The 21,871-nt window shown below is 40.1% G+C and overlaps 1 pseudogene; it reads left to right on the top strand.

Moving 5' to 3' along the window:
* Positions 1-807: 807 nt before the first annotated feature.
* On the top strand, positions 808-21,644 carry LOC138930083 (protein FAM209-like; annotated as a pseudogene).
* Positions 21,645-21,871: the final 227 nt, after the last annotated feature.

Here is a 21,871-nt window from a genome sequence, read left to right as displayed (position 1 = left end):
GTAATATTCCATTGTGTGTATGTACCACTACTTCCTTATTCATTAATGTGCCAATGGACATCTAGGTTGCTTCCATGTCCTAACTATTGTAAACAGTGCTGCAAAGAACATTGGGGTACATGTCTCTCTTTCAATTTTAGTTTCCTTGGTATGTATGCCCAGCAGAGGGATTGTCATTCTTAATGTCAAAATGTATTTTTTTAATATGCATACATTGATTCACTTTTTATGTTATAAGTTTCTATGGGTTTTGCCAAATATGTAGTGTCAAGTATTTACCATAACATCATACAGCAAAATTTCACTCACCTGAAAAGTCCTCTATGCTTGGACAAGACAATGACATCCTTCTCCATTATTCTTGCCTAGGAAACCCCATAGGAGGAGGAGCCTGGTGGGCTACAGTCCATGGAGTGGCAAAGATTCAGACAGGACTTAAGACTGAGCACAATCATTTTTAGGAACACTGTAGACCACACAAAACACATCAGTGGCTCCTAGTTTGTGGCCTCTGGTTGAATATCTTACTTTCCCACTTGGGTCTAGGCTCCACAGGGGCACATGCCCATGAGTCTACTCTGCCTATCACAGCATCTTTATTCAACAAATGGAAAAATAAAAATAGAACCTGGACCCACCCTCCCAGTAGAGTACCAGGTTCAGAAAGAATACACTGGCGAGGAGATGACATTCTCTCACTTCATGTCTCTTTTTAGATTGCCTGCTGGAAATTTTGCCACGTCCTTCACAACCTACTCCCAGTTGACCCCTGCAAGCCACCATATTCTCTGCCCTGAAGTCATCACAATGGCCAGATGGGTTCTGGCCAGGGCAGGGCCCTCTGACCTCACCAGAGGCCCAACTCTGTCTTGTCCTCAGGCTCCAGGTGCCAGGTCAGAACAGCACACCAGGAACCACTTCCTCTCTGCTCACCATTGGTCCATGAAGTGGTTCTTTTTCTTGCCTATTTATGTCTCCTCTTTTTACACCTTTCTGTTTTCTTGTCTGAGAGATGAAGCCAAAGAAATCCCTGGAAAAGTGCCCTGCAGAAGGCACATTCGAATTCAGCAGAATCTACCAGAGCATGTGCAAGACTGTCTTGGGATCAAGTTGCACTGGCTTTTTCTCCTCATTGTGCTGTACATGATACTGAAGTTTCCAGGAGACAGTGAAGAGAGTAAGGTGCAGACTCTTCCTGCTCTTTGGGGTTGTTGAATTGGCTCTCTGGGAAAGAAAAACAAAAACACTTCCCCCAACAAAAGTCTACATTCCCTACCTTAACCCAGCTCAATAAGGACCTTGTGAAATATGTGTCTCTGGGTACGGCATCAGAAACTCACCACAGCAACCAGCAGTAACCTCATCTTTCACAATTTTGAGCTGTCTGTAAACACATACAATAGCATTGCAATATATGAGCTATGGGATGACACAGACTTCATTTCAGAGCATTTGTAAGTCAAAGTAGGAGACTAAAAGTTGAGTGTTGACAAACTGTATTCAACTGTTTGAAACAAAAGGAAAACGAAACTCTGATATTATTTATTGATTCTACAGTTTTATCTTTTCTAGAATGTCTTATAATTGGCATCATGCAACAACAGTGAGAAATGGGAGAGGCTGCTTGGAGAAGGCAATGGCAACCCACTCCAGTACTCTTGCCTGGCAAATCCCATGGACAGAGGAGCCTGGTAGGCTGCAGTCCATGGGGTCGCTGGGAGTCAGACACGACTGAGCAACTTCACTTTCACTTTTCACTTTCATGCATTGGAGAAGGAAATGGCAACCCACTTCAGTGTTCTTGCCTGGAGAATCCCAGGGACCGGGGAGCCTGGTGGGCTGCCGTCTGTGGGGTCACACAGAGTTGGACACGACTGAAGCTACTTAGCAGCAGCAGTGTATAACTTTTTCCAGACTAGCTTATTTTACTTAATAATCACTGCAGATTGTGATTTCAGCCATGAAATTAAAAGACGCTTTCTCCCTGGAAGGAAAGTTATGACCAACCTAGATAGCATATTGAAAAGCAGAGACATTACTTTGCCAAAGGTTTGTCTAGTCAAGGCTATGGTTTTCCCAGTGGTCATGTATGGATGTGAGAGTTGGACTGTGAAGAAGGCTGAGCGCCGAAGAATTGATGCTTTTGAACTGTGGTGTTGGAAAAGACTCTTGAGAGTCCCTTGAACTGCAAAGAGATCCAACCCGTCCATTCTAAAGGAGATCAGCCCTGGGTGTTCTTTGGAAGGAATGATGCTAAAGCTGAAACTCCAGTACTTTGGCCACCTCATACAAAGAGTTGACTCATTGGAAAAGACCCTGATGCTGGGAGGGATTGGGGACAGGAGGAAAAGGGGAAGACAGAGGATGAGATGGCTGGATGGCATCACTGACTCGATGGACGTGAGTTTGAGTGAACTCCAGGAGGTGATGGCCAGAGAGGCCTGGAGTGCTGTGATTCATGGGGTCGCAAAGAGTTGGACACAACTGAGTGACTGAACTGAACGTTAATTCAGGTTTCATCCATTTCTTTTTTGGATTTGATAGCTCATTTCTTTTTATTCTTAAATAATATTCTGTTATATTGATGTACCATAGTTTGTTTATCCATTCAGCTATGAAGTTACATTTTGGTGGCTTCCAATTTGTGTGTGTGTGTATGTGTGTGAGAGAGAGAGTTGGAATAAAGCTGTTATATAAACCATATGCATGTTTTTGTGTGGGTGTTAGCTTTCAAATCATTTGCTAAACTATCTAGGCACATAAATGCTAAAACATATGCTATGGCAATGGTCAGCTATGTAAGAAATTTCTTTCAAAGTGACTGTGTCATTTTGCATCCCCTGTAACAACAACTGAGAGCTCCTGTTGTTCCTCATCTTTGCCAGTAATTGGTATTGTCAGATTTCTGTATTTGGCCATTCCAATAATTGTAGAGTGGTATCATATTGATTTCACCAGTCTACTTTAAAAAGTTATCTTCTTTCTATATTTCCATTGAAGCATTTCCATTGTGTTTCATTACCATAAATTCCTCAGGTGTTTTATCTTTAATCTGAGGCTGAAATAGATCTTCTGCTCTGCAATAATTCTGATGCTGATTATATAAATATTTTCCATTCGGCAACACTGACCACCTCTTCTTTTCCTGAGTACTGCTTTGTCCACTAATGCATAGTGCCTCCACACAAAATTATAAGTTCAGCATGAATGTCTTTATTTTTTTGTTTGTTTGTTTTGATTTATATATACTTCTAGGTATTATTCAAATCTGTGTTAGTGCCAGTTGCAATTGTACATTTACTCTGAATTTTTAAGTACAATCATATATGCGTCTTATCAGAATTTTGACTTTGCTGTGTGTCTCCTCGATGTGATTTTGAAAAACTAAATGCTCAGTATTTAAATATTTTTATAGCCAGTGCCTCCTCTCTTCTGAGATTCAAAAGAATCCACTTACATAATGTTATAAAGAGGGAACATATATAAAATATGTTGATATAGTTACTGAAGGTAATATATTTTCAAAAGCAGAGTAATAAGCTATTTGCTTTGTGCTAGCATAATTAAATTTCTCTCAATGTATTTTGTAATTATGAAAGTCCAAATGCTCTTGCATATAGTCTATAAACAGAGAAGATAAAGTAGCAAGTGCCACAATAGAACATTCATTTATAGAAATCTAAAGTTTGGTTTAACTAGTTTAACTCAGAGTCTTGTCCAGTTATCAATATTCTGTCAGTAAAGAGAATGTGCTAGTAATCTTGAGGGCAACACTATTTTAATCAATACATTCTAATGCTTTTGATTTTCAAGAGGAAAGAAATCTTAAAATAGACACTTGTTTTTGAGTGTATGGTACTATTCCTAATGAGTATTTTTCTAAAATAATATATTGTCATTAGTAAAATGTACATTAAGTTTACTTACAACACTGATTTAAAGTGACATGACAAAAAATATGTTAAATTAAATATATTTGGGACTGAAATATACACACTGGTATATTTAAAATGGATAACCAACAAAGACTTACTGTATACAACAGGAAACTCTTCTGAATACTCTATAATAATGTAAATGGGAATGGAATTTTTAAAAGAATAGATACATGTATAATGAATCACTTGGCTGTACATGTGAAACTAACACAACATTTTTCACCAATTATACTAAAATATAAAAGAAAAATTAAAAAAAAATAAAATAAATTTTTCATACATAGAAGACAAATAGCAATAAACTAAAAATCATTTAGAATAAGGCAAAATATTACTGTACTTCACAGTATAATAGCTTTATCAATATAAATATTAGTCATTATTTGAAATTGAAGAAAATTAACTCAGCATTGTTATATCACATATAGCATATATATATATATGTATATATACAGACATAGATATAAACATAATGGCATTTCTATCAGTCTTTTGTCTCCTTTTATATTGCCCCTATTATATTCTATTTATAATAGAATCTGTGCTTGTTGTCTCTCTATTAATATTCTGAAAATATTCTCTTTCATTCAACAGATATTTATTAAGCACCTACTGTATATATACAGACATAGATATAAACATAATGGCATTTCTATCAGTCTTTTGTCTCCTTTTATATTGCCCCTATTATATTCTATTTATAATAGAATCTGTGCTTGTTGTCTCTCTATTAATATTCTGAAAATATTCTCTTTCATTAAACAGATATTTATTAAGCACCTACTATGTATCAGAGTGTTTCATGCACTGGAGTTATGTAGGGCTTAGGGTAACATTCTTTTCTGCATTTGACAATTTGAGTATGAATTATAATTGGCCCTCCATTTTTGTGGTTCTTCCACATCTGTGATTTAACCTCTGCAGATTCACCAACTGCAGATCATGTAGTGGTCTAATATTTACTGGAAAAAAAAAATATTTGTATCAGTTGACTTCCACCGTTCACACTTCAATTATCCAAAGGTCAACTGTATTTTGAGAAGAATGAAACACACACACACACACACACACACACACACACACACCACCTAAGTTAGGAGATGTAGCAAACTAAACTCAAATTTAGCAAACTACTAAATGATAAATATAGGAGCAAAATAAATCAAATTGAGAAGAGAAAAAAACACAAAGAGAATCAACAAATCAAAAGTTTTTTATTTAGAAAGATCAATAAATTGACACAACTTTAATGATATTGATGAAAGAGAGGAAGAATATTACACAAATTACTGAAATTAGGAATAAAAAATGAAAAATTACTACCAACTTTAGAGAAATAAATATAATTGTAAGAGGATATCATGGCACGAGTTAGGAAATATAGATGAAATGGAAAAATTTCTAGAAATACATAAATCACAGAAATTGATTCAAGAAGAAAATAAAAATCTGAATAGCAAAGAGATAAAATTATTAAATTTCAAAATTCTTCACCAACCCACCTCAGAAAAGGCCTTGCCACACCACACCAAGACCCAAATAGGCTCTCTAGTGAATTCTACCAAATATTTAAATCAAAAGTCATGCCAGAGAGAACAAGATGGCAGAGGAGTAGGTGGACATGGACTACATCTCTCCCCACAGATACATCAGGAATACACCTTCAGACACAGAAGTGCATGCAGAAGACCAGCTAAGAGTGGACAGGAGCACCTGACAAGCAGAAAAGAATATATCAAACCACACAAAACTCGGTAGGAGGAAGGAACTAGGAGGGAAAACAGGAGTGTTAGTTGGACTGGACCTGCACTCAGGGGGTGGAGAATCTGAAGCAGGGGTCCGATTCCCACATCTGGGCAATTGTCTGAGTCAGAGGAGAAACATTTAAGGCTGAGAGTGAAACAGCTAATCTGTGGCAGCCTAAATGGAATGAAAGTCAGACAGCCCTTGCCACAGCCATATATACACTGGACAGGGATGCAGATCCCCTGGAAGGCACAGCGGCTGGGAGCTGGAGTTTAGGGATTGTGGAGCAATCCCAGGGCAAGGGCTGCTGCTGGCTCCAGAGAGATGCATAGAGGGGATGTGAGGGAGGAGATTGTGGTGGGAAATACCTGTGGAAGAAATCCAGGCAGCCATGGAAGCAAAGTGATACTGCTGAATCATCTATAGTGGGTGGAGACATCACCATAGCCTCTCTCACCACATATGCCACCATCAGAAGCTGAACAATAGAGAGGTTGGCCCATCAATGCCTGACACACTGAACTACAGAGTAGGACCCCACCCAGGGTGGCCCTTTAAATGCCTGACAAGCTGATATACAGAGGAAGATCCCAACCAAGGGTGCCTGTCTATGTGCCTGACGCATCAAACAACAGAGAAGGACCCCAGGCAAGGGAGCTCTCTAAGTGCCTGAATGGACAGAGCTATGGAGAAATATTGACCAAAGAGGCCTTCTGATCCCCAGCTACAAGAGGCCCAAAAAAGACTCTGATAGGTCCATAACTCCTGCAGTGGAGGAAGTCTGTGTCCCTGCACACTTGGTGATGCCAAATCAACTAGCTGTGCCACTTTCACACTCAACTCTCACTGGGGCAGTGCTACCAAAGGCAAAATTGCCTTGTGTCTATGCATGCAGGGTCACTTTGGTCATGTCCAAATCTTTGCAACCCTGTAGACTGTGGCCTGCCAGGCTTCTCTATCAGGGGGACTCTTCAGGCAAGAATACTAGAGCGTATTGGCTAATACTGGTTGCCATGCCCTTCTAGAGCATTATATTTCTTGCTGTCCTAGCTGCCAATTCCCCTAAGTATCTAGTGCTGCCAAAACCCCTGTGACCCAAGCAGCTGCACCATCTCCAAACCTGGCCCTCACAGGGGGAAACTCACATCCCCCAGGGCAGCCTTAGGAGCAAACCCCAGTGGACAACCCACATGAAAAGCTGGAAATAAAACCGCAGTTGAAACACAGGGGCAGTTTGGGTAATGAAGAAGACCCAAACACTTCCCACCAGTTGTGCAAGCTGCAGATTAAATCCACATGATCAACTAGGCAGACTCTGTATCTATGGAATATGTAAAAGGACATTGAGAACTCTCACAAAATAAAACACAATAGTTCTTTTAGCTGTGGACACTGGAGGCAAGAACACACAAGTGTAGGACCAGATTATAATCTGAGGTACCTCCACAACAAGTCTTGAGATCAGCACAGTGTTGGAGGGCTTCCTAGGAAGGTGAGATGGATGGCAACTCCCAGCAAGAGAAAGGACACTGACAGCAGTGATTCAAGAAAACCATTTATTATTCTTAAGTTTTGACTTGTTCTGTAGATACTTTTGGATTTTTTTTTTCCTTTTTTTCCCTTTTATTTTCCCCCTCCTTTTGTAGTTGTCAATTTTATTGGCACTATGATGCTAAAGCCTTTGACTGTGTGGATCACAATAAACTGTGGAAAATTCTGAAAGAGAAGGAAATACCAGACCACCTGACCTGCCTCTTGAAAAACCTGTATGCAGGTCAGGAAGCAACAGTTAGGACTGTACATGGAACAACAGACTGGTTCCAAGTAGGAAAAGAAGTACATCAAGGTTGTATATCGTCACCCTGCTTATTTAACTTATATGCAGAGTACATCATGAGAAACACTGGGCTGGAAGAAGCATAAGCTGGAATCAAGATTGCCAGGAGAAATATCAATAACCTCAGATATGCAGATGACATCACCCTTATGGCAGAAAATGAAGAGGAACTAAAAAGCCTCTTGATGAAAGTGAAAGTGGAGAGTGAAAAAGTTGGCTTAAAGCTCAACATTCAGAAAACGAAGATCATGGCATATGGTCCCATCAGCTTATGGCAAATAGATAGGGAAACAGTGGAAACAGTGTCAGACTTTATTTTGGGGGGCTCCAAAATCACTGCAGATGGTGATTGCAGCCATGAAAGTAAAAGACGCTTACTCCTTGGAAGAAAAGTTATGACCAACCTAGATAGCATATTCAAAAGCAGAGACATTACTTTGCCAACAAAGGTCCATCTAGTCAAAGCTATGGTTTTTCCAGTGGTCTTGTATGGATGTGAGATTTGGACTGTGAAGAATGCTGAGCACGAAAGAATTGATGCTTTTGAACTGTGGTGTTGGAGAAGACTCTTGAGAGTCCCTTGGACTGCAAGGAGATCCAACCAGTCCATTCTGAAGGAGATCAGCCCTGGGATTTCTTTGGAAGGAATAATGCTAAAGCTGAAACTCCAGTACTTTGGCCACCTCATGCAGTTGACTCATTGGTAAAGACTCTGGTGCTGGGAGGGATTGGGGGCAAGAGGAGAAGGGGACGACAGAGGATGAGATGGCTGGATGGCATCACGGACTCATTGGATGTGAGTCTGAGTGAACTCTGGGAGTTGGTGATGGCCAGGGAGGCCTGGCGTGCTGCAATTCATGGGGTTGCAAAGAGTCAGACACGACTGAGTGACTGAACTCAACTGAAATGAACTGATAATACATGTCATAGAAGGAGGAGAGATGATAGAATAGAAGGATGTGCGACTGATGTGAACTGTTGCCTAGGGAGATGAATGACTTGATAAGTCAATAAAAGGGGCAGGGTAAGATAGCCACCTTCCCTACTTGGAATCAGACAGTCCCCACAACAGAGCCAGACTGGATTATAGCATGGTTAAAAAAGATGCAGACCAGAGTCACTCTTTCAGATGTATTCTTGAAGGACTCAGGGGACCACATGCTACGACTTTAAACTCTGTCAAACTGACAAGCATAGAACATGGAGAGAACGAAGTTCCTGGTAAATTCTTAGATAGAATGTAGGAGGCCCTTCAGAGATTCAATGAGATTGATCTCTAAAATGCGGAGGGAGGAGTGATCTTAAAAGGTAGATTTCTCACTCAGTCAGCTCCAGATATCTGCCATAAACTACTAAGACAGGTATATGGAATATATCAGTCTTAGACAACCTGTACAACTGGCTCAGATAGTTTATTATGGCAGAGAATAGGGAGGAAAAGAGGCAAAAAAAAGACTGGGAAAGACTGAAGCCCCAGCGATGGCTCTCAGGTCTGCTATGAAACAGCCAGAGGAAAATGTCCTGAGGGACCCACCCAGGTGAAAAGGGACGGACTTACTATTATTGTGGAAAGGAGGGACTGCTCAAGCAGGATTGCTCTCAGGCACATAAGCCACTCGCAGCTCCATGTCTGGTCTGCAAATGACCACACTGGAGAAGAGGATGCCCTCAGAGACACAGGCCTCAGGGGTCAGACCCTCAAGACAATGAGGACTAAAGGTGCCCAGGGGTCCCCACAAAAGCTCCCATCCTAATCGCACCTGAGCAATCCTGGATAATAACTATGGGGGGCAAACAAGTCAATTTCCTTTTAGGCAGTGGGGCAAGTCACTATGTGCTTATTGAAGCCCCTGGCCCACTGTCTCCCTGAGCCACTTCTGTATTAGGACTGTCTGGATGAGTCAAGCGTTATTATTTCAGTTGTCCTCTAAGCTGCAGCTGGAACTTTGTGCTGTTTTCGCACGAGTTTCTGATCATGCCAGAGTCTCCTTCACCCCTTTTGGGGAGGGATATACTGAGCAAGGTCCATGCCTCTGATTTCATGAATATGGAGCCCTCTCTTTCTCTCCCATTAACTGAACAAGATGCAAATCCTAGAATGTGGGCTGAATGAAAAACTGTGTGGGTCGAGCACAAATGCTATTCATGTTATGGTCAGCTCAAAGACCCTCACCTATTTCCACATAGAGAGCAATATCCTCTAAAACCCAAGGTTAAGGAAGGGTTAAAGCCAATCATTGAGAATTTAAAGGCACAGGGGTATTTTGGGTGGAAAAATTCAAAAGATAAATGGTGACTATTTTAAGATTTACAAATAATGAATGAGGCTGTGGTTCCTTTACACCCTGTGGTGCCTAAACCTTATACTTTTTTGTCTGAAATTCCTGAATGAGCCAAGTATTTTTCAGTCATTGATTTGAATGCCTAATCACGTCCAAAGGGAGGTGGGCCATAGGCACTGAGAAAATTAAGCCTATAGTTAATCATCCCCTATATGAATTTAAGACAACTGAAAGGATTTTGGGGCATCACATGCTACTGCCACAGTTAGATTCTGGGTTATGAGGAACTTGCCCAGCCTTTATATAATCTTGTAACTGAAACTCAGCAAGCCTAAACCAACAAGCTGGTTTGGTCTCCAGATACCCAAAAGGCTTTTAAGCTCCTCAAACTGCTCTCCTGCAAGCTCCCACTTTGAGCTTGCCCACAGGGTCAAAATTTAATTTGTTTATCACTGAAAGAAAAGGTATGGCCTTGGGAGTTATGACACAGCTCTGAGCGCCTCACCAACAAATGGTAGCTTATATAAATAATTTAAGGTTGATAGCTACTATTGCTCTATTAGTGCAAAATTTTAGTGTACTGACCTCTCATGATGTGTCTTCACATTTAAGATGTGAATCTTAAACTCTAAGGTTTAAACTCTAAGGTTTACATGATAGATAGTCGGCTTCTTAAATATCAGTCATTGTTGTTAGAAGGACCAATAACTAAGCTTAAAGTTTGTGGAAACTTAATCCTTCCACTTTTCTTTCTTAGAAGGAAAATGAAACACCTGATGATAATTGTTGCCAATTTATAACTTTAAACTATGCAGCTTGGGAAGATCTAATGGATACCCCATTAGACAATTCTGCCATAGAAATATTTACAGATGCCATTGCTTTTGTTAAGGATGAGAAGCAGAAAGCAAGTTACACCATTGTGACAGTTAAACAGGTTTTAGAAGCAAAGTCTCTCCCCCCAGGAATGAGTGTTCAACTAGCATAGCTTGTGGCTCTGTCCTGAGCTCTAGAGTTAAACAAAGGGCAGCAAGTGTGTCCTGTTGAGTCTCTACATGCTGTTTATGAATCACGCTGCTTATGAATCATGCTGTTTATGAATATTCTAATCCGAGCCTCTTAGGTAAAGCTGTATTTTCTGCCTTGGAGAATCATTTAGTTGTAGACTGAAGGTAAGTTGAAAAACACTTTGATTTCTTTTGTTTTATTCAGTCAACATCTTCCTTATTCAAACCCTTGAGTTTTGTTGTTGTTGTTGTTGTTGTTGTTTAATGAAACAGTCTGCCTGAAATTCCTTGTCAGGTGGTCCTCTAGGAGTACATTTTCACTTAATCAACTTAGTTATAGGTATAGTACTAACTAGTCACATAACTCTCATCTCAAAACAGTGTTCATAAAGAAGGATCCAGTGTATCCTGTTTGAGTCTCTACACAGTTCAGAAATATCCTCTGTGTGAGTGTTGAAATTGAGCCTCTTGACTAAATGTGTATTTCCAGCCTTGGAAAGCTCTTTAGTTGTAGACTGAAAGTTAGGAGAAAAACACTTTGGTTGTTTTTATACTATTAGGTTCAACAACTTCCTTATTTGAATGCTTAAGTTTTCAGCAAGTAACAGTCTGCTTGGAACTCCTCGTTAGGAGGTACTCTCAGAGAACATGGTTAGTATATGTATAGTACTATCTAGTCACAGAACACTCAACTCAAATCAGTGTTCACAAAGAATGGTCCAATGTGCCCTGTTTGAGTCTCTACACTCTTCAGTAACATGCTTTGTGTGAATTTTAAAATCTGAGTCCGTTGACTACAGCTCAGAAAGAAAGTTAGTTGTAGACTGAAACTTAGTTGAAAGACACTTTGTTCCTGTTGCATTCACTCAACAATTTCCTTAAGCCAAACTGTGAATTTCCCAAAAGTAAGAAGCTGCTTGGAACTCTTTATTAGGAGGTTATGCCAGAGTGTATTTTCACCTAATCAGGTTAGTTATAGGTATAATACTAACTAGTCCCAGAACTCTCAGATCACACCAGTGTTCCCAAAGAAGCATCCAATGTGCCTTGTTTGAGTCTCTACACTCTTTGGAAACATTCTGTGTGTTAATATTGAAATGTGAGCCTCTTGGCCAAAGGTGTATTTTCTGCCTCAGAAAGCTAGCCAGTTGTAGATGGAAAGTTAGTTGAAAAACATGTTGGTTGCTTTTGTTGTATTCAATCAACATTTCCTCCATCTAACACTTGAGTTTTCTGAAAGAAATAGGCTCCTTGGAACTCTTTGTTACGCAGTCATCTCAGAGTACATTTTTATCTAACCAGGTTAGTTATAGGTATAAAAAAAGAAAGTCTCTCAGTCATGTCCAACTCTTTGCGACCCCATGGACTGTAGCCTACCAGGCTCTTCTGTCCATGGGATTTTCCAGACAAGAGTACTGGAGTGGGTTGCCACTTCCTTCTCCAGGGGATCTTCCCAGCCCAGGGATCGCACCCAGGTCTCCTGCATTGTTCAGTTCAGTTCAGTCACTCAGTCGTGTCCCACTTTTTGTGACCCCATGAATCGCAGCACGCCAGGCCTCCCTGGCCATCACCAACTCCTGGAGTTCACTCAGACTCACGTCCATCAAGTCAGTGATGCCATCCAGCCATCCCATCCTCTGTCATCCCCTTCTCCTCCTGCCCCCAATCCCTCCCAGCATCAGAGTCTTTACCAATGAGTCAACTCTTCACATGAGGTGGCCAAAGTACTGGAGTTTCAGCTTTAGCATTATTCCTTCCAAAGAAATCCCAGGGCTGATCTCCTTCAGAATGGACTGATTGGATCTCCTTGCAGTCCAAGGGACTCTCAAGAGGCTTCTCCAACACCACAGTTCAAAAGCATCAATTCTTCGGCACTAAGCTTTCTTCACAGTCCAACTCTCACATCCATACAAGATCACTGGAAAAACCATAGCTTTGACTAGATGGACCTTTGTTGGCAAAGTAATGTCTCTGCTTTTGAATATGCTATCTAGGTTGGTCATAACTTTTCTTCCAAGGAGTAAGCGTCTTTTACTTTCATGGCTGCAATCACCATCTGCAGTGATTTTGGAGCCCCCCAAAATAAAGTCTGACACTGTTTCCACTGTTTCCCCATTTATTTCCCATAAAGTGATGGGACCAGTAGGCAGACACTTTCACCATCTGAGCCACCAGGAAAGTCTGACACAACTGAGCGACTTCACTTTCACTTCCTAGCCCGCCATCTAGTGGCTAACATCTGAACAACAGGACACCGGAGAGTTACAGGTATGGATGACATGGGTGGATGGCATCAAGGACTCGATGGACATGAGTTTGGGTAAGCTCCCGGAGTTGGTGATTGGCGTGCTGCGGTTCATGGGGTGGCAAGGAGTTGGACACGACTGAGCGACTGAACTGACTGACTGACTAACCAATCACAGAAAGCTGGATTCTTACCAGCTTCCTACAAAAAAGCTTACGGTTTGTCCTGTTTGATTCTCTACACACATCAGAAACATGCTGTGTGTGAATCTTGAAACCCACGCCTCTTGGCTAAAGAGGCATTTTCTGCTTCAGAGAGCTCATTAGTTTCGGACTGAATGTTAGTTGAAAACAACTTTGGTTGCTTTCATTTTGTTCAGTCAACAACTTCATTAGTATAATGCTTGTGTTTTCTGAAGGAACACGCTGCTTCGAACTCCTTGTTAGGAGGTTATCTCAGAGGACATTTTCACCTAAGCAGGTTATTTATAGGGATAATACTAACTAGTTACAGAATCCTTGCCTCAAATCACGTTTCACAAGGAAGGATACAGTGTGTCCTGTTTGAGTCTTCACACTGTTCAGTAACACGCTTTGTGTGAATCTTGAAATATGAAGCTCTTGACTACAGCTCAGAATGCTAGTGAGTTGTAGACTGAAACTTAGTTGAAAAATACTTTAATTGGTCTTGTTGTATTCACTCAACAACTTCCTTAAGCTAAACCTTGAGTTTCTGAAGGATAGAGCTCCTTGGAACTCTTTATTAGGAGGGTATCTCAGGGGATATTTTCACCTAACCAGGTTAATTATAGGTATAATACTAACTAGTCCCAGAACTCTCAAATCACACCTTGTTCACAAAGAAGCATCCGGTGTCTCCTGTTTGAGTCTCTACACTGTTCAGAAACATTTTGTGTTAATATTGAAATGAGAGCCTCTTGCCCAAAAGTGTATTTTCTGCCTCAGAAAGCTAGTCAGTTGTAGACAGAAAGTTAGTTGAAAAACACATTGGTTGCTTCTGGTGTATTCAGTCAATACTTCCTTAGTCTAATGCTTGAGTTTTCTAAAAGAAATGGGTTCCTTGGAACTACTTGCTGGGTGGTCATCTCAGAGAACACTTTCACCTAAACAGGTTAGTTATAGGTATATTACTAACTAGTCACAGAACTCTCAGATTACACCAGTGTTCAAAAAGAATCATCCACTGTGTCCTGTATAGTCTCTACACTGGTCACGCACATGCTGTATGTAAATATTGGAATCTGAGTCTCTTGACTAAAGATGTATTTTCTGCTTTGCAATGCTAGTTAACTGTAAACTGAAAGTTAGTTGGGCAGTGCATGTCTGGCAGTAGGTTTGGGGTTTCTATGGGTTCGGTATGTTGTTGTGCAGTCCTTCTGGCTTTGTCAGTGTTAGGCACATCTATTTCTGCAGCCAAGTCAAAGTGGCCATCTCAGCAGCACATCACTGCTTCCAGCCCCCTACTTGTCCCTGGAATCTTTGCTGGTGCTTCTGTTCCCTGGTCCCACCCTACACTGCACACATAAGCTTGCTAGGTAGGGGTTTCTGAGCATCTTTTCTTGGCTCCCCAGCCATGCCCTGTGCATCACGGAAACTTGTGGGGGTTTCCCTCAGCCCTGTGAGCTCACCCTCTGTGTTGTGGGGATTCTGTGTGCTTGGCTCCCTGGGCCCGCTCTCTGTGTCACGTGGCTTGTGTGCACTTGTCTTGGCTCTCCAGCCTGCCCTGTATGTCAAGGGGCTTGTGTGTTCTTTTGGCTCCCTGGGCCTGCCCTCTGTGCCCCGCAATTTGTGTGTGCTGGAAAGGTTTGTGTGCCACACCTCTCTTGATCCTTTGGGCCTGCCCTCTGTGCTGTGAGTGTTGTGTGCACTGGAGAGATTTGTATGCTGTGCCTCTCTGGGCACACCAGGCCTTACCTTTGTGTAAAGCTTTTGATTTCTCCAGCAATTTTGAATGAGATCCTCGCTGGTTATAGTAATCTTGGTTGTATTTTTTTTTCCTTTCTTTTAAAATATATCCTGCCATTCCCTTCTGGCCTAGAGTTTCTTTTGAAAGATAAACTGTTATTCATATGGGTTTTCCCTTTTCATACTGTTCATGGGGTTCTCAAAGCAAGAATACTGAAGTGGTTTAACATTCCCTTCTCCAGTGGACCACATTTTGTCAGAACTCTCCACCATGACCCGTCCGTCTTGGGTGGCCCTACATGGCATGGCTCATAGTTTCATTGAGTTAGACAAGGCTGTGGTCCATGTGATTAGATTTGTTAGTTTTCTGTGATTGTGGTTTTCAGTCTGTCTGCCCTCTGATAGAGAAGGATAAGAGGCTTATGGAAGCTTCCTGATGGGAGAGACTGACTGAGGGGGAAACTGGGTTTTGTTCTGATGGGCAGGGCCATGCTCAGTAAATCTTTAATCCAATTTTCTGTTGATGGGTGGAGCTGTGTTCCCTCCCTGCCGTTTGCCTGGGCCTAAACTTTGGTGGAGGTAATATTCAATGGTGTATGTAAATCATAACCATAGTGCAAAGGTTAAAAACAATTAAAAATATAAAGTTACAATAATTTGCTAATGAATATACAATATAAAAAGATGTAAACTGTGATACCAAAATATAAATATAGAATGTGTTTGGGAGAAAGTAAAATGTTGATACTTTATATGCTAACAGATCTATGTGGTTATCAGGTTATAAGGTATTTTATGTAAGCCTCATTGTAACCACAAAGCAAAAACCTATAGTCAATACACAAAAGTGAATGAAATCAAAGTACATTACTACAGACAATTATTAAATCACAAAGACATCAAGAAAAAAACATATAATAAAGAATCTATAATACTCTCAGAAAACTATTAAGAAATGGCAAATGTCCTTAAAAGTGAAAGCGTTAGTCACTCAATTGTGTCTGATTCTTGGAACTCCATGGAATGTAGCCTGCCAGGCTCCTCTGACTCTGGAATTCTCCAGGTAAGAATACTGGAGTAGGTTGCCATTCCTTTCTTCAGGGCATCTTTCTGACCCAGGGATTGATTGAACCCCGGGTCTCCTGCATCGCAGGCAGATTCTTCACTGCTTGAGCCACTAGTGAAGCCCTCAGTAAGTTTTACTTATCAATAATTATTTTAAATGCAAATAAACTAAATTGTCCAATCAAAGGACATGGTGGTTAAATGGAATTTTTTAAAAAGACTCAACCATAAGCTGCCTACAGTGAACTCGTTACAGACTTAAGGACATACTTATGCTCAAAGTAAATGGCTGAAGAAGATATTCCATGTACACACAAACCAAAAGAGAGCAGGGTTAGCTATGCTTATTTCAGAGAAAATAGATTTTAGGACAAAAACTGTAATAAGAGAGAAAGAAAATATGTGGTCAAAATGTGTGGTCAATTCCTCAAGAGAAAATATCTCCAATACTAGACCACCTAAATAAATAAGGCAATTCATGACAGATCCAAAGGCAGAAATAAACAACAATACAATAACAGTAGGAGACATCAGTAACCTGCTATGAGCAAAGAATAAATAACACAGACAGAAAAATCAATAAAGTAACATTGAACTTGAACAACAACTTAGATCAAATGAACCTAACAGATATATGGAGAACTTTCCATCCAAAGCAGCAATTCATATTCTTAAGAGCTCGTGAAATATTCTCTAAGGTGAATAATATGTTTGGTGCAAAAGAAATCTTAACAAATTCAAGAGGACTGAAAACATATCAAGTATCTTTCCTGACTCCAATGGTATGAAACTGAACAGAAATTAATAACAGGAAGAAAACCTAAAAAATCACAAATAATGTGGAAATTGAACAAAACACTACTGAAAAAGCAATGGGGTGGGAAGTGAGATGGAGGTTAAGATGGGAGGGGACATGTGTCTACCTATGGCTGATTGATGTTGATGTATGGCAGAAACCAACACAATATTGTAAAGCAATTATCCTCTAATCAAAAAATAAATAAAATAAAAATAGGCACAACCTAAAACAAATTTAGACACATTCTGGGATGCAATGATGTGTCAATATATACAAATCAATAAATATGATATACCACAATAATAAAAGTAAAGGATTAAAAAATAGAAATTAACATTAGACTTAATTTTAAGAGCCAACACCATGAGAGTTCTAGAAGAAATGATAGGGAAAAAAATCTAAAGGAACTTGAATTGGGCAAAAGTAAATAGGTAGCCAAAACTATGAAGTATAATAGACAAAATCAATAAGTAGAGTATCATCCAAATTAAAATAATTCATTCCAATAAAGACATTATTAGGAAAATGACAGGCAAAACAGAATGTGAGATAATACCTGCAAATATATAACCATTAAAGGTCTTGTAATTAGAATATATAAAGAACTGCTAAAAATCAGTAACAAGTAAACTAAACAAATATAATGGGAAAACACTTGAACAGACACTTTACCAAATAAGATAAATTGGCGGCAATTAAGTATATGAAAAGATGCTCAACATTATAGGCAATCGAGGAGATATTCATTAAAACTAAAATGATATATCACAACACACCTATTAGAATGGTTCAAATAAAAAAAACTCATCATGTGAGTAAGTGATGAGATTATATGTTACAGATATTTGGAAACAATTTGGTGGTTTCTTAAAATCTTAAACATACAGTTAATGTAGTGCTGCTCTTAAGATCTTATCTAAGTGAAATGAAAGCATAGGTCTCACAAAGGCTTGTACATGAATATCCATAGCAGCTTATTTGTAGTATTTCAAACTGAAAGCAGCCCAACTAGAAATATGATGAAACATCATACAACAACAATAAGAAATAAATAATTGCTCAAAATAACAGCATTGGAAAAAAGCTCAAAATAATTATGCTGAGTTAAGAAAGACAAAAAAGAGTATATAGCATATTATTACATTTATATAAAATTCAACAAAATTGAAGAGGCATTTCATGAAATAAAGACAATAGTGAGAGAAAGCAGATCAGTGGTTACCTAGGGACAGGGATGGGCCAAGTAGAGAGGAAAGTAATACAAAGAGGAAAAAGAAGTTTTAGAGGTGGCAGGTATGGTAACCATTTTGATTGTGGTAAAGGTGTTCAAGAAATTTTAAACATGGATTTATTTTCTAATTTAAGGAATGGAAAAGCATGTTTGGAGTGAAAGAATCCTCAAATAACTTAAGGTCTGGAAAGTGCTTGTCAACTTATTAGCCAAATAGCTTTTCTTTAAAGTGAATACTAAATCAAAATGTTCAAAACTGTTTCTATTTAATGTGCTGTTGTCCTTTTTGCATTCTTGGTCATATTTTACAACTGTTTCTTTGTATTCTACAAATATGCTTTTTTCTATACTATTAGTAATGTGCATCTCAAGTAAGGTCCTGCTTTTCAGTTTGCCAGTCCAGGAGCCTGTCTGATTCTGATGTGAACCACTTCGAGGCACAGGTATGTGTCAGAAGTCTTAAATTTAAGGAACATTCTGGACTAGGCACCTGCTGTTGGGGAAACAAAAAAGCGATGAGCAGTTACTGCAAATTTCACTTGGTAAGTCTAGGACTCAAATGTACAAACTGGGCTTGTACAGACTGTTCTGTTACCAAAAAATTTCAACCAATTCCTGTCCTCAGTTCTTTTTTCCTAATACCTCTTCATCCTTCAAGATCCCAGTCTAAGGTTGCATACCGGCCCACAGTTGACTTTGGTGAAATTGCTTCCTTTCTAGAAAGGTAAGTCATGCGCAAAACAGGCTGAGGTAAAACGCAGCAGTGGTTGGAAATAATGTTTGGCCTGGTCCTGGAGAGTTTAGGAGATGCTGAGGAAGGAAAAAAAAAAAAAGCTTTTAAAGTAATTTTTACCAATAAGTTATTAATATTTTTATTTAAGGTAGGTGCATTTTTTAACTGAATAGACAACAGTATAGGGTAAACATAACTTTTATAAGCACTGGGAAACCAACAAATTCATGTGACTCACTTTATTAGTATTTGTTTTTTGTGGCAATCTGGAACCAAACTTGAAATACCTCCAAGGTACACCTGTATGTGGTCAGGTCGGTGTGCTCTCTGTTGTGTCAAGGATGGTCAGTGGCAGCTCTAGCCTCAGAGTCCACTAGGCCTTTAAACAAACATGTTGCATCTGCATGTGTGGGATAAATGATGTGCAAACCAGTAGATCCTGCCGAGTAGGCTGCAGGCAAGAGGTGTGTTTTTTGTTTTTTGTGGTTGTTTTTTTTTTTTTTGACCAAGGTAATCATCTTGCTTGGAACATCTTTTCATTCTAGGCCCTGCCCTCTGTGCTGAGCCTGAGTCCAAAGTTTACCTCACAGAGAACTCAAAGCCAAAGCTCAGATCCCATGTGAGGTTGTCTAATTGTGGCATGGGGCCCTGGGGAACAAACTCCTCAAAGAGGAGGGAGGGTGTGAGGACAACAGTGAAATGAACAGAAGTTGAAAATAAATGTGGATAAATGGTGGTTTCTATGGTCACCAGATCATGAGTGGAATATACCATGTGTCCTTCTGAGAAGTAAAACCATCCTCAGGAATATGAAGGGGGTTAAACTTCCAACAGCTATGGAAGGCAGAGGGTCAAGTTATGCAAAGTTCCCTGCTTAGTAGATAGTCCCTCCCAGCCATGCCCTCTGTTGGCAGACAGTGAAAAAATTTTCCAGAGGAGGGCTCAGGCCATCAGTCCCTGGTTCATTTTCTGGTCCCAGACAGATATTCTTTAGGGAGAGGATTGGCCCCATGAGTTCTTTTCTTGAGATCAAATTCCCCTGAGCCAGTCAGAGTGCACCAAGGTTGCAGATGGCAGAGAACCAAAGCCTAGGCCAAGTCTTGCAGTGGCCATGCAATCTCTGAGTGTGGTTTGGGGTGTTTATAGTAAGAAGAAAGGGAGAGTGAGTGAAAACTCTCTCACCCATATAATCCCTAGGGAGAAACTGGAGCTTATGTAAGGAAGCCTGAGCATCCTCAGAAATTATTATTGATATATTCTGAGGAACAAATGCACAGCATGGGGAGGTTTCTGTAGTGCTATAGTTAAGTTAACACAAAGCACAGCTAGCTGGTCCCCAGAAGTAACACAGAGTTTACCCTGGCCCCATTCCCTCTTCTCTCAGTTGAACCAGGGAGAAACAACTATGTGAACTTTCAGCATTCTTGTTCTGCATCCTCTGCCAGAGCACAGCAGGTTGGAGTGAGAGACACAGGGAATAAGACTGTACCTTTCTGCCATTGACACAACAGGGGGACTTTCACTGTTTTGCCATGGTTCAGGAGTGACAGAACAAGGGTCATTTTAGTTGACTCAGTTCCTCCCAGCCTATGTCTCATGTTGCTGTTCAGTCCCTAAGGTGTATCTGACTCTTTGAAACCCCATGGACTGCAGCATGCCAGGCTTCTCAAATTCCTGTCCATTGAGTCAGTGATGCCAACCAACCATCTCTTTCTCTGTTGTCCCCTTCTCCTCTCACCCTCAATCTTTCCCAGCATCAGGAACTTTCCCAATGAGTCAGTTCTTCACATCTGGTAGCCAACGTATTGGAGCTTTGGCTTCAGCTACCAATGACTATTCAGGGATAATTTCCTTTAGGATTGACTGCCTTGATCTACTTGCTATCCAAGACACTCTCAAGTTGTCTTCTCCAGCACCAAAATTCAAAAGCATCAATTCTTCAGCATTCTGCCTTTCTTTTGGTCCAACTCTCATATCCATACATGACTAATGGAAAAAACTTAGCCTTCACTATACAGAAATTTGTTACCAAAGTGATGTCTCTGCTTTTTAATACCCTCCCTAGATTTTTCATAGCTTTATTGCCAAGGAACAGGAGTTTTTAAATTAGTGGCTGCAGTCAACGTCTGCTGTGATTTTGGAGCCCAAGAAAATAAAATCTACCACTGTTTCCAATTTTCCCCCGTCTATTTGCCATGAAGTGCATGATTGGACCAGATGCCATGACCTTACTATATTGAATGTTGAGTTTTAAGCCAGCTTTTCACTCTTCGCTTTCACCCTGATCAGGAGGCTCTTTAGTTCTTTTAGTTCACTCTTATTACCATCAGAGTGAAATCATCTGCATATCTGAGGTTGCTGATATTTCTTCTGGCAATCTTGATTCCAGCTTGTGATTCATCCAGTCTGGCATTTCACATGATGTACTCTGCATATAAGTTAAATAAGCAGGGTCACAAGCCTTTCCCAATTTTGAAAAAGTCCTTTGTTCCATGTCTGGTTCTAAGTGTTTCTTCTTGACCTGCATACGGGTTTCTAAGGAGGCAGGTAAGGTGGTCTGGTATTGCCACCCTTTGAAATATTTTCTACAGGTTTTTTGTTTGTTTGTTTGTTTGGTGTGATCCTCAGAGTTGAAGGCTTTAACACAGTCAATGGAGCAGAGGTCGATGTTTTTCTGGAATTCCTTTGCTTTTTATATGATTCAATGGATGTTGACAATGTGATCTCTGGTTTCTCTGCCTTTTCTAAATACAGCTTGTACTTCCGGAATTTCTTGGTTCACCTACTGATGAAGCCTAGCCTGAAGGATTTTGAGCATTACCTTGCTAGCATGTGAAATGAGAGCAATTGTACAAAGGTTAGAACATTCTTTGACACTGTCGTTCTTTGGCATTGGAGTGAAAACATTTTCCAGTCCCACAGCCAATGCTGAGTTTTCCAAACTTGCTGACATACTGAGTGCAGCACTTTAACAGCATCATCTATTGGGATTTGAAATAGATCAGCTGGAATTTCATTACCTGCATTAGCTTTGTTCATAGTAATGTTTTCTGAGGCCCACTT

The sequence above is a fragment of the Ovis canadensis genome, chromosome X (assembly GCF_042477335.2).
Source record: "Ovis canadensis isolate MfBH-ARS-UI-01 breed Bighorn chromosome X, ARS-UI_OviCan_v2, whole genome shotgun sequence".
NCBI lineage: Eukaryota > Metazoa > Chordata > Mammalia > Artiodactyla > Bovidae > Ovis > Ovis canadensis.
Note: the sequence above shows the minus strand (reverse complement) of the source record. Positions and strands in the feature narration are given on the sequence as shown.